This window comes from Carlito syrichta, unplaced genomic scaffold (assembly GCF_000164805.1).
Source record: "Carlito syrichta isolate Samal-C Ts95f unplaced genomic scaffold, Tarsius_syrichta-2.0.1 Scaffold307991, whole genome shotgun sequence".
NCBI classification, from domain to species: Eukaryota; Metazoa; Chordata; class Mammalia; order Primates; family Tarsiidae; genus Carlito; species Carlito syrichta.
In genome coordinates, this window is record NW_007252087.1 from 149,978 (window position 1) to 163,978 (window position 14,001).

Here is a 14,001-nt window from a genome sequence, read left to right on the forward strand (position 1 = left end):
CGATCCTTCCGCCTCAGCCTTCCGAGAAGCCGGAATTACAGGCACGCGCTACCACGCCCAGCTGATTTTTTGATTTATTGTAGAGATGAGGTCTCGCTGCCCAGGTGGGTCTCGAACCCGCGGGCTCAGGCAATCCACTCACCTCAGCCTCCCAAAGGCACGGGATTACAGGCTGAGCCACCGAGCCCGACTGCCAGCTGCTTTTTAAATATTAGAATAGCATTAAACTCTTGAAATAAACTCTACTTGGTCATGATGTAAAAAGTATGATTGTCCTTTTTATATATTGCTCACTTTGATTTGTTGAGGATATTTGCGTCTATGTTCATTGATATTGACCTGTATTTTTTTTCTTATAGTATTTTTGTCGGATTTTGATATCAGGGTTATGCTGGCTTCACAAAATGAGTTAGGGATTGTTTCATCTTGCTCCATTTTCTGAAGAGATTGTATAGAATTGTTATTCTTTTTTTCTGAAATGTTTGATGGAACTTACCATTAAACCATTTGTACTGGAATTTTCTTTATGAGAAGAATTTTGAAAGTACAATCAATTGCTTTAGTAGATATGGAGTTATTAAGATTTTTCAATTTTAACTTGTATCAATTTTGGTAAATTGTGTTCTTCAAGGAATTTGTCATTTTTATCTAAGTACTCAAATTTATTGACACAGAGTTGTTTATTATAGTTTATTATTGTCTTTTCAATGTATTAGGATCTCAGGAGATACGTCCTTTTTCATTCTTGTTGGCAATTTGTATTTCCTCTTAAAAAATTTTTTTTTGGATTAGTCTAACTGGGAATTTATCAGTTCTGTTCATCTTTTAAATAGCCATCTTTGGTTTTCTTAATATTTTTCATTCTGTTTTTTGTTTTCTACTTCACTGATTTCTACCCTTTAAAAATTATTTCTTTCCTTTTACTTACTTTGGATTTAATTTGCTTTTTTTTTTCTAGCTTCTAAGGATAACAACTTGAATCATTGCTTTTATGCCTTTATTTTTTGCTACTCTGTGCATTTAAAGCTATAAATTTCCTCTAAGCATTGCTTTCACTGTGACTCACAAATGTTTATATGTTGCATTTTTATTGTCATTCAGTTCAAAATATTGTGTATTTCCCATGTGTTTTCTTCTTTGTTCATGAGTTCTTTAGAATGTGTTGCTCATTTCCAAATATTTTTAGTTTTCTAGATCTCTTATTGCTGTTGATTTTTAGTTTAATTAAATTATACTCAGAAGCATATTGTTAATCTTTTGAAATTTGTTGGGACTTACTTATAACATATCTTTCTATCTTGGTGAATGTACCATGTATACTTGAAAAGAATGTGTATTCTGCAGCTATTAGGTGTAGTGTTTTATAAATATCAGTTAGGTTAATGTAATTGATCATGATATTCAGCTCGTCTGTGTCCCCACTGATTTCTTTTGTCTTGTTCTAACAACTTTTGAGAGAAGTGTTAATGTCTCTAACCATGATTGTGGATTTGTCTTTTCCTTCAATATTCTGTCAATTTTTGCTTTACGAGTATAACATTTTATTGTTAGGCACATATGCCTCTATTATTCTTATTTCTTTCAGATGAATTACCCCGTTTATAAAATTATAACATTATAAAATGTCCTTTATGCCTGGTAATACTCTTTGCCTTTAATTCATAGAGTATTAATATAACTGCTGCAACTTTCTTATGCTTTCTCTATTCACAGAATGTTTTTTCATACTTTTATTTTCAAATGATCTGTTTCTTTGTATTTAAAAGTATAGAGAACATATAGATGAGGTTTTTAAAATCCATTTTGACAACTTCTGTATTTAATTAAAGTGGTCCATTTTTATGAAATGTAATTATTTATATGATTGGATTTGGGTTTGCCATTTTGTGATTTGTTTTTTCTCCGTCTCATCTGCTTTTTTTATTCCTCTATTTTCCTTTCTTGTTTTATTTTAGATTAATTGAATATTTTTTAGAATTCCATACTAGTTTGATTCTCTAAGAAGCAGATGCTTAGCTGGAGTTATAAGTACAAGAGATGTATTGGGTTCAATGCCAACAAAAAATAAAGAGGAGAGAGAGCAGGAGTCTATCACCTATGGCGGGGTCAGAAGGAAGGAGGATGGAGAGAAAGTGCCTCACACTGTATTACAGTTTTGAGAAAGTCTCTGCCAACCTGGTGGAGGGTATTGGTGCAAAGTCTGCTGGTAAACAAGTTTTGAATTGGATAGTGCTATAGTATGCTTGCCGTGCTCAGTCATTAGCTAACTTTGAAGAACGTAGCTCTGATTCACTCACAATAGATCTCAAAACACTGTATTGGACACTGTCACTAACTCTTCACAGTTGATTGGCAAGTTTCTTCTAGAAGTGAGATCCAAATAGGCATCTTCATGGCTACCACAAATTCCATTTAAATTTTTCTATTGGCTTTTAAATTGTATCTATTTGCATTAATTTTTAGTGGTTGCTCTGGGGATTACCACATATATTTTTAATTTCCCCTTTCTTCTTAGAATTCATATTGTACTGCTTCATGTCAAATAGTGAACCTTGCAACATATAGTTCTGTTTACTGCCTCCTGATCCCTTATGCTACTGTTGTCATATAATTAATCTATGTTATAAACTCAACAATATAGTGTTTTGATTTTTTATTTCAATAGTTGTATATCTTTTAAGTAATTTTAAAAGGGTGTGTGTGTATGTGTGTGTGTATTTGTCTGTTTTTTATATGTCCCCACATATTTACTATTTTCAGTGATCTTCTTTCCTTCCTATAAATCCAAATAACCATCTGGTGTCCTTCACCTTCATCCTGGAGAGTTTTATTGAATGTTTCAATTATTAATGTCTGACTCCTGGAGATTTGGTATCTTAGATTTTGTTGTTCTGAAAAATGTCTTAATTTGGCCTCTACTGATGAAGGATATTTTTACTGGATATAGAATTCTAGCCTGACAATTGTTGTTTTCATTTTGGTACTTCATTTTATTTTATTTTTTTATGAATTAAGAAAGGTAGATTTATTAAAGAGAAGATATGTTGTGAAGGGCATAAAGGCAGAACAGCAGCAAGAGTCTGCTGTCTACCCATTTTGGCACTTTAAAGATGTTATCCCATTATCTTCTAGTCGCCATTACTTTTGATGAAAGTTAGGATTAATATAGTTTTCTCCCCTATGTAATATGCCATTATATATGGTTGCTTCTAGATCTCTTTATCTTTGAATTTTAAGAGTCTGAATATAATGTGAGTTGACATAGGGTTTTTTGTTTGTTTTATTTTTTATTTATCTGACTTGGTGTTTACTTTAGTTCTTGAATTTGTAAGTCTATTTCATTTTTTTAACCAAATTTTGAAAATTTTATGTTATTATTTCTTCAAAACTTCTTTGTGTCTATTCTTTCTCTTCTTGACCTTCTGGGATTCCAGTTGCAAATATGTTATTATATCTCACTGGACCCTGAGGCTCTGTTCATTAAAAAAAATTTTTCTCTGTTCTTCAGATTGAATGTTCTCTATTTTCTATCCTCAAGTTCACTAACCACTGACACTTTTTATTATTTTTTCCCCAATCTGATGTTAGGCCCATTCAGTGAATTTTTTTTCAGGTATTGTATTTTTTAGTTCTAGAATTTCCATTTGGTACTTTTTTCTATACCTTCTACTTCTCTTCTGAGCTTTCTTTTCTGCCCTTGAGCATAATAGTCCTTGTTTGCTAATTCCAATATCTGTGTCATCTGAGTGTTGGTTTCTTTTGATTGGTTAATTTTAAGAATGGATTATAGTTTTCTGCTTCTTTGCAAATCTAGTAATTTTGGAATGTACCTTGGACACTGTGAGTGATACATAATAGAGAGTCTGAATTCTGTTTTTGGTTGTTGTTGTTGTTTTTTTTTTTTTTGAGTTAGAGTCTCACTCTGTTACCCAGGCTGGAGTGCACTGGTGTGCTCACAGCCACCGCAGCCTCTACCTGCTTGCCTCTGACGATCCTTCTGCCTCAGCCTTCCAAGTAGCTGGAACTACGGACATGTGCCACTACGCCTGGCTAATTTGTTGATTTATTGTAGAGATGAGGTCTTGCCATGTTTCCCAGGCTGGCCACAAACCCTTGGACTCAGGCAATCCTCTCACCTCTGGCTCCCAAAGTGCTGGGATTACAGGTGTGAACTACTGCACCTGGCTTGAATTCTGTCTTATACCTTTAAAGAGTATTGATTTTCTGTTTTTGCAGGCAATTAACTTGACAGATCTCAAATTCTAATTTTATCTTCCCTGAGACAGAGAGCAGCAGACATCTCTGTCAGTTTCCTTTTTCCTTAGCTGGGCTGCTTGGAGTCTGCTCCACACATATATAGTCAGAGATTTGATCAGATCTTATTTACTGAATTTGGGGCTTTCCCTCTGTGACTATCTTCTTCTTTGTGATTTCCAGCTGCTGTCATCTCCCAGAACTCTGTTCTCTGATTCCTCAGCCAGTAAGACTGCAGGCTTCTATCTGAATTTGGCCACACTGTAGAACTGACTGGGGCCTACCCTTAGATGAAAAGATGTAAAAATTGAGTAGTTAATTAAGTGCCATTCTTCTAAATGCCAAATCCTCTTTAGTTTTTGGCTACTCTCAGTCACCTTCCAGTGCCTTCAGATAACTTTTTTGTTGTTGTCTTTTAATAATTTATCCAGGGTTTATAATAATAATTATTAAAAGTTTATAATTGCTACCTATGGGAGGGTTGGTCTGGTATGAGTTACTTTCATGACCACATGCAAAGTTCTATTATCTCACTTTACAGGTGAATTTAACACACACACACACACACACACACACACACACACACACACACACACACGCACACACACGCACACACATGCACGCATACACTACAGTGTTTAAGTACCTTTCCCAAGTCATATGGCTGTTAAGTGGCAGAACTGTAATTTGAACACAGGCAGCTTGGTTCCTGAGTCTTAGGTTTTCTCCAAAGGGGAGGCTTTAATGGTTTGAATTTCAGGACAATGGAAAGAAATAGAGGAAATATTCTGGAACTTGAGGTGCCTTATGGTGTCAATTTCTTATGTATTGGACTCATACTTCATATATCTTTGAGTGTTTACATTATTTTATGCACAAGTTGCATTCAAGGATCATGTTGCTCTCCATTAACTGTAAAGTAGATCTTTAGTTCTGAAAAATCCCGTATTTTTGTGGTCCTGTGAAGTTGGGCTTGTTGGGCCATCTTGCTTAGAAACTGGTGAAGTTTATTGTGTGATTTTAAAAAGTGATTAAAATAAAGAGAACTTTTCGAGGAAATAATATCAACAGTAATGTAAAGAATGTATATGACTTGTTAATGAAGAAACTCAAAGCCGCAGGGGATAAACTGCTGGCTTTTAAAAATGTAGTTTGGCTGATGCGAGCCATAGACTTTGAAGGCATAACAACAGGACCAAGCTTGAGCGAGGCTTGTTTCAGAGTTTCTGCTCTTTTTTGTCTCCCTTTTTCTCTTCTAGCCCAAGTCAGTTTGAATTAACATTCATCAAATGATTAATGTCATCCTACTTCCTGATTTTTATCTTCATTCTGCATTTTCAAAGTCTGGCTTGCTCTTATCGATTTTGTCATAGTTCATAAGCTGATTTGTAGAGGAATAAAATCTTGTTCATGTACATTGCTTTCAAACTAAAGGAGAAGGCCTGTGTATGTGCTTCTGGAATTCTCTCAGCATCCCTCCCAGTGCTCGGATACCATACTCAAGTGACCAGCCAGTAAAGAGCCGGGGGCTCGATACTTGATTGATTGATGGTTCTGAATCCTAGCCAGTCAGTTCTGGGAAGGTGGGCTTATCTTCCCAGTGAAATAAAACTGAGTCTTTGAAGGCCATAATAAAGATTTTGGCTCTCATCCTAAGAGCAACGGGAAGCTATGCTGAGTTTTAAGCAGCCGAGCGACAAGCCCAGATTTAAATTTTTAAAACATTTCTCTGGATGTTTGTGGAGCGGTTCAGTATAACCAAGTTCTAGAGTATAGGACTGAATACCTATTTTAAAAGTATACCCAAGGGTTACAATCTAGAAGAACTGGTACCCTGAATAGTCTTTAAGCAGCAGCCTACCCAAGTCATTTCTGACTTAAATTTTGAAAAAAGCATTACGTTTGAGATTGCCTTTTTCCTTTGGATTGGAGTTTTGCATTTCTGATGAGACATCTTGTTTTATTTAAAAATGTTTTAATTGAGAAATTGAGACAATGCAGATGTCAAGGACTAAGGAATTGAATATTATAAACTATTAAAAATGACGAGTCTATATTTTATGCCTGCATGAAAATGGGTATGTTACAACTGGTTAATTTTAAAAAACAAAATTAAAAATGCAGTAAACATGCTTAACATGAGGAAAACAATCATGTTTTCCCTTAACAAAAATACATGAAACTAGAGATGAAACGTGTTATGTTTTATTATCCACCAAATTCTGTTGCTTCACAGCTGTTTAAAAGTTTTGTGGCTTGAAATGAGAAAACAAACCTAATATTATTTCAGTAATCATTGTAAATCTGAGTTTAAAAAAGCATTAAGATGCTGCTAAGACAGCAAAATTTTCAAGAGATAAAAAACTTTCATATGAAAATGTTCTCGATATATTTTCCCTTCCCAAACGTTTGTGGAGGTTGAGAAAATTTTAAATATGTCTCAAAGAACGGAATTGACAGCTCATGAATTAAATACAGCCTTCAGTTCCTGCTTCAGCTGCTGTTTGTTGATAGCAGGTTACAACAAGGTTAATCATGATTTGTTTGATGGATTTCCCCACATTTTTTACAGGATTTTATGCCTTTTGTACACTGCTTGCGAAACCATCTCACTCATATACCTCATTAAAATAAACACTTAAGCATGCACATGTAAAACAAATATTGGTGGAAAAAGTAAGTGATTTCTAAGGAAAAGAGTCCCTTAAAGACGAACTGCTCCCTGAGCAGTGAGTGAGGTATCAAGTTGCTGTGTTTTTGTAAATAGTGTCCATTCTGAATTCCAGGCTGCAAACCTGGCAAATGACAGCTCTCTCTAGCATTTCCTGAGGCCGTCTACTGTTTTAGAGCATAAATCGTAAATATACCTTTGAACTAAGACAGCCTCGCTGGACTTATCGTTTTGCGACTCTGACTTCCAGTCTCCATGGAATATTGAAGGGGAGGCTCGATAGAATAAACAGTGGAATCCTTGTCCGGGAATGACTGCCTGGCAATTGTTTCATGGAAAACAGGGAGGGGTGGGGGACAACAACCCTGCTCTGTTCACTGGCTCTTTAATTTAGATTACCAATGATAAAGCCGGGGCTACGGCTAAAGAAAGGTAGGATGCATACGCAGAAACATTAGTGCTAATATGCTGCAGAAAGCCAAGATAAATCAGTCCAGCTCTCATACATCACTAAGGGAGAAGCTGATTGCAACTTGACCATGTGCCTGAGTAGTCCCATCAGTGAGAAGAGCAGAACATGGATTAAAAAAAACTAGAATGTACCCTTAGGGCTACTGCCGTGGTGGACCTGGGAGAAGTGTCTGGTGTAAGTTTTGGCTTGTTTTATCCATGTCTTTACTACCCGTGTGATCACATCCAGGGAGCTTGTTTCTCTTCTCTGTGTTTTTATGGAAGCCTCAAGCATATTTATTTACAGTAGTAGACTTCTTTTTGTATAACTGTAATATCGACCTAATAAAGTTCTTAACAGATGACAGTTTAGCCCAGTGTTTATCCAGGAGAGAAATGCACAAAAGTGATGGTTGTCATAACTGTCTGTAGGAAGCCTGTGGGTGAGTTTTGTTTTTTGTTTTATGGGAAAGTGGGGGTTAGAGGCATAGATTTTAAATGAAAAACTCAATTATTTTGCCATTCTGAAAAAGAACATGTATTTGTCACCCAGCATTTGACTCCTCCTGTGGTCTTTTGTTTTGAAAAAACTGTGTTTAAGTATGTAAAGCCAGCCTGCTTGAAATGCATTCTATTTTATGACTGGGGATGTTTGTATTGTTCCATATTTGTTATTAGACAAAATAATCATAAAGGGTGTTTTCCATGGACCTTTTTATATTCCAGAATTAAGTACAGATGGTAATTTCCAGCAGTTTTAAAAATTTGTCAATTATTTAATTTAGCATCACTTAAGCATCTGCACAAGGAGAAAGCTGAGATGGTACAGAAACTGAATGAGCATTGATTGCTAGTCTGAATTGCATCTTTAAAGTTTTTGCCTCAAATCTCTGATTTCACAGTTTATTTTTACCAAATTAGATTATCATATTTCATTATCGAGACTATGAATGGGTGGAACTCTCTCAGATACCCTACATTTCCTGTTAGAACAGGGCTTCGAGCGCCTGCTGATTGTTGCTCTGAGGGAAATTCTCTTGCCGGCTCACCGAGAAGACTGCTTAAATAATGCATGGGTAAAAAAGCGAGGCAAGATGGAATTTATGGCCCAGACACTGCAATCGGTCTTTTGTTCCGAGGAGATGCTACTTAGGCGTGAGCATGTAGCATACCTGGAGGCTCTGGGAGCAGGGTGGAACCGAATGGAATTAGTGGCCACATGATACAGTCCACATGTTATTTCAAAACAAGCCTTAAAACAGTCCACGGAGCCTGTAGTGTGGTTGGAGGGAGGGAGCATGGGGAACTTGAAGTGCCAATTGCAAACAGTCTCCTGACTGAAAATTCCATGGGGCAGACACAGGAAGTAGATGTCATACAGGAAAGATGGTGTCCCTGGAGAGACTGGATGTTTGACTGATGAAATGCAGTATGGCAGTCTTGTTAGGAAAGCATAAACCTTGACCGAACTGCGGCATTCTATACACTATGTCTTCCATCTTGTCCTAATTAGAGGAATATGTCTGCTGAATCCTAATCTCTTTAATTGTTGATAGAGCAGGCATGTGATTTGCTATAAATACACATGAGCATTCATTTCTGAAATAATGGCTGTTGCCAAATATATTAGACCGACAGGAGTGCTGGACTAGGGAAGCTGTGCTGAATAGTTGAGTTTTGGAGGTAATGGACCAGTTGAGAATCATTGCACAGCTGGGCCAGCAGCTGCACCCAGTGCTCTGTCAAGCTTGGCCTCTAATTTCCTTGAACTTGTCCTTGTTTGCCAAAATGATGAACATAGCAAGAACTTGCTTTAAATGAGCCCACTGCAAGCAAAAAGACCCTTTCCAAAGAGTCTTTGTTGAAGTGTGTCGTCAACAGCAGCAATGGTCAAATGGGGTATTGATTAGGCGAGGGGAAGTTTGAATAATCACAAAAATAAAAACCAAAGGCAAAGTGATAGAATGAGGTAAGCTGTCAGGAGATCAGAGTACATTAAAAGGCAGCGTTGGGTCATCACTGTCCTAACTAAAGGACATATGGAAAAATCCCATAGTAATATCCACCAGTAATTATCTTGTAGTTAGGAAAAAATAAATCAGCCCTTGCAGGTTGGAAGGCAGCCCAGTAATCTCAATGCCTTTTTTTCCTTAACAGTGCATTGTTCTGATATTCTTTGGGACTGGGTCAGAAGGAAGTGTCAGAGAGAGGTTTTATATTAAGAAGCATCCTAGGACTAAACAATGCAATTAGCAAGCTGAGCCAGGACAGCAGCAAGGGCTCACCATCCATTCCCTGGTCCTAGCTTGAGCAAGTATTTGTTTAGTACTTACCATGTGTCTATCATGTTCTAGAAACACACTCTAACCAACTAGATTAAAAACTGTCTGGGAACTGACCCTTGGATTTATACTTCTCACTTATAAATCCCGTCTCTTGAAAGCTGTTGGCCTTGATGTTATAATACTGAAAGTCTGTCTGGTTCCTTGACTTTAATGAGATTAAATATCAAATCCTTATTATTATGCAGATGATTAATTTCTCTGTGACAACACAGATTGCCCTCCCTCTTCAGATTTGAGGGCTAGTGACTCAAATACTTGCAAGTTAGGTGGTTTGGGACAAAATACTTAACCTCTGGAAGAGCCAGTTTCTTGATTTGTGAAATGAAGCAAGTAACACTCATCATGCAGGATGGTGAGAATGAAGAGAGAGATGTGCCCGGGTGCCAGGAAGTGATCTCCTGCCCCGCAGGATGTAGTAGTATAATGTGCCATGTAGAGTGAATGAGTAGGGGAGTGGGGAAGCGGGGTGGGGAGAGACTGTGTAGGGTGGCAGGAAAGGGCGGAACTGTACCTTCAATAAGAATATTCCCTGAGACATGGTGGTGCCAGTGGGATGGAGGAGAAGAGGATTAATCTGAAACATGTTTCAAAGGGGAAAAATGACAGATTATGGCAGCAGATTGGATCAAAACAGGGGTGATGAAGAAGAAAGAGTTATGGTGAGGAGGGAAAGAATGATGGGTTTATGATGATGGCAAGGCAGGATTTATGTATATATACATTTGTGTGCGTTCTCCAAAACTAAAAAAAGCTAGAACAATAACAGTTTTTCAGGGACTTGTAAACTAAAAAAATACAGTGAGAGAGAAGAGGGAATTGGAGTGCTCTAGTTAACTTATGTAAAGGGAAAGGGAAAAAAATCAATAATAAACCAATAATATGGTGCTATTACTGACAATAGACTGAGAATTCAAAGGAATTGCTTAAAATGGCAAATCTATGTTTGGAGTTTTTCCCAGACAAGACCCACAGTCATCAAATAATAAGGTTCTTCTGCAATCTTGGAACTTATTTAAGTTTTCCTGAGTTAAAAAATGCCACTGAGGGGGATACAAAGAGTGTCAGGGTTGGGAAGAAAAAGAACACAAGAAATGGAAATTCTCAAAATAGCTTGGCTTCAAAGTGGAAATGGGAGCCGAAAGATGGCTAGTTGACCTTTCAGAACTTAGCCATTTGGATTTGTCAGAAAGTTTGGCAACTGTTATTCCCTAAATAACATATTGTGGTTTTTAAGGAAATTCAAGCAAGAAGCAAAATTGTACCAAACTCCCAACTAGCAAATAGGTTGTAGTCCAAAAGTTCATTTGCAAGTCCTTTATGGGAACAAGATTGTAATATCTTCCGACTACTTTTCACAAGTCTACCCAACCCACCTATGGTCAAAATTGCATACATTTGCAATAAAAAATTAATTGCAAAATACTTTTAATGTCAATAATTAAAATATAAGCAATAACCGCCAGGATAGAAAATGTTTTGAATGCTAGTGCTTGAAAGAAATGCAGGTTAATTAAGATGATATGGGCTGTGACTATTTTAAAATGTGAGTCTGACTTCACTGACTTTAAGAGACTTTGACTTCTTTAATTTGAAAGTGTAAGGATTTTCTTGTCCTTATTGCAGATATATCTTGGATTCTACCTTTAGTACTATCTGTCATGATTGTTTTCACACATTCAAAAGGGAAAAAGAATGAAGATGAGGGGCACGAGGGGTGGAGAGGGAGATACCTGAGGTAGCTGGGGCAAGGGAGGAAAAACAGCAGGGTTAAAGAATGAGTGAAAAGGAGGTTGTCTGAAGGGCAACGAAGGGCGCGCTGAAAGCTTGAAGAGAGGAATGCATAAGGATGTGCATGTTAAGGGGGAAAAAAATTGGGCCTAATAGCTCCCTGGATCAGCCACCAGGGGGTGATTAAGACTCAGAGAAGTTGTCTCTTGAGTTGGATTCTGCTTGTGTGACTGGATAGACCTGAGAAATCTCCTAATTACTTTCCCCTGTTCTTGTCCCCCTTGTCTTCACTTCCTTTCCTGTTCAACCTGGAGCCATGGCCTATTATTCCAACCACCCTCTTGTCAATATTATCAGTTCTCCCATTCATTCATCCAACCAAGATGTAAGGGTTGATTCTTCTGTGTCAGATATTGTAGTACTAGATGCTTGGAAATGAATAAAACAGACCTGTTCCTGCCTTTGGCACCTACCAGGTCAGATACTGGCCCCAAATCAATCCAGTTGTGTGCTTTCTCTTGCTTCTAAGCAGGCTGCTAAGCACTGCTTAAGAAAATCACTTCCATAAGGGTGTCTCCTGCATTTTCTAAGGTTCTTATGGTTTGAGGTTTTACATTTAGGTCTCTGATCCATTTAGAGTTAATTTTTGTGTTTGGGGATAGATAGGGGTCCTGTTTGAATCTTCTGCATGTGGTCAGCCGGTTTTCCCAGCACCATTTGCTGAATAGGTTCTCGTCTCCCCAGTGGTAGGTGGTGGAGGCTTTGTCGAGAACAACTACTGTAATACTATAAGAAAAGGATTGACAGTGGCGGGAAACTGGAGGGGGGTGCAGGGAGTTGGGATTAATGGTAGTCTATCTGCCTGGGGAAGGGGGGGAGGCATAGCTCTTCAACAAGGGTACCTTCACAATGAATATTTGTATACCTATCCCTTAACTGTGTTCCACAATTTTAAAATAAATTTTAAAAAAAGAAAAGAAAATCACATCACGGTCCAGACTGATGCTGTGGGACATTTATGACCTCCAAACTCAATGGACCCCTTGTCATAACTCAGCAATCCTTATATGTTTTCTTGATATACTTCTACCATTCTCCCTAACACCTGTTTGAAGACTTTTCTACTTTCCTCAAATCCTTGATGAAACCACCTCCCTGGTCACTTTCACTAGACAGCCTCACGTCTTACAGTGCAAGATTTCAGCTTCCTGCTAACAAATCAATTATCTGCAAATCTCAAATAATGCCAATTGCCTTGAGGACAGTTCAACACAGTGAAAGTCAAATCTGACTCCAGCAAGCCTCAAAGACCATGGAGGTCTTTACTGAGAGTTTCTTGAGGAGTTAGCCAAGACCAAGAGGGTCATTAATCTCTGAACATGTAGCTAGATTTCCTAAAAATCATCTTTATGTGTCTTTCTCCCCAAAGTCTGGCTCTGCATGGTGGAAGTCAATTTATTCTCCCCCTCTGCCTTTCTCTGTTTTCTCACCTGCCACCCCATGAATTCACTCACCTTCTTACTCCTGCCTGTCTTCTCCAGCTCCTGTATGGGTAGAACAGACTAGCCTCTGCTGGCGTCTGCCATTTCCCTCCCACACCTCTTACCTAGGTCAGCAGAGTCATAGATGGTTGAGCAAGCAGGTTATCCTCTTTCTGAGTGAGGGAGGGAAGGTGTTGCAAATATTGGCAATTATACACACACACACACACACACACACACACACACAGATATAGATATTGTTTTAATTGTCCATTTGTATTCATCCATTTCTTTTCCCTCATGTTAAAGTAGAAAAGATTTTATTTCCCTCTCTTGACTTCTCCATCTGTTCTGAACCCCCTTCACTCCCATCTCCTTGGGGTGCTTGCTTTATGTACAGTCTCTTCCATTTTCTGTACCGTCCACCTTTTCCTCTCCAGTGTATGCTTCTCCTGTGAGTGTCCATGGGCTCTAACCACTCTAATCTTTTTTTTTAAAAAGTCACAACACAACAACCTTGTCTCCCTACTCGCCTTTTTATTTGCTCTAACTTCATCTTCCCTTTTACAACCAAACTTCTTAAAAGAATTGTCTACATTTGCTGTGTCCATTTCTTTCCTCCCCAGACACTCCTACACCTGCTGTGATTTAAATTCTATCCCAGCCACCGCACAGAAGCCTCACTAGCTGAAGTCATCCACTGCATACTTGCTCTGAATGTGAAAGAGGTTCTTAGTCCTGAATCTTTCGGCAGCATTGCGGATCACTTTCCCTTCTTGAAATATCATTTTCCTGCAACCTTTTTGTGCTCTCCTTTTTCTTAGTCTTTGTGGGCTTATCTTTTTTGACACACTATTAAAATATAGGGCACTATTCTTTTCTGACTTTGGGAGAAATGAGGAGGAGGTTCATTATTCCTGTGGCTTCTGTTAATATGCACATGCCATTAACTCCCACCTAGATTACCCCAGGCCTCACTTTTGGAAGTAAGATACGGATCTCTTCCACCTGGAGAGTCCTTTCTAAATCAAGTTGGATTTTTTTTTTTTTTTTGAGTTGGAGTCTCACTCTG

General features: G+C 37.9%; 1 protein-coding gene across 6 annotated transcripts in view; it reads left to right on the top strand.

Moving 5' to 3' along the window:
• RAPGEF4 (Rap guanine nucleotide exchange factor 4) overlaps positions 1 to 14,001 on the top strand; it is a 337,463-nt gene that overhangs the window by 125,343 nt on the left and 198,119 nt on the right. For 2 of the 6 annotated variants that reach the window (XM_021715885.1, XM_021715887.1), the window contains exon 1: positions 7,313 to 7,571. The exons of the other annotated variants lie outside the window; for them this stretch is intronic. The gene's annotated coding sequence lies outside the window, so the exon portion shown is untranslated. Of the gene's footprint in view, positions 1 to 7,312; positions 7,572 to 14,001 lie in introns of those variants that run through there. 6 annotated transcript variants of the gene reach the window in all.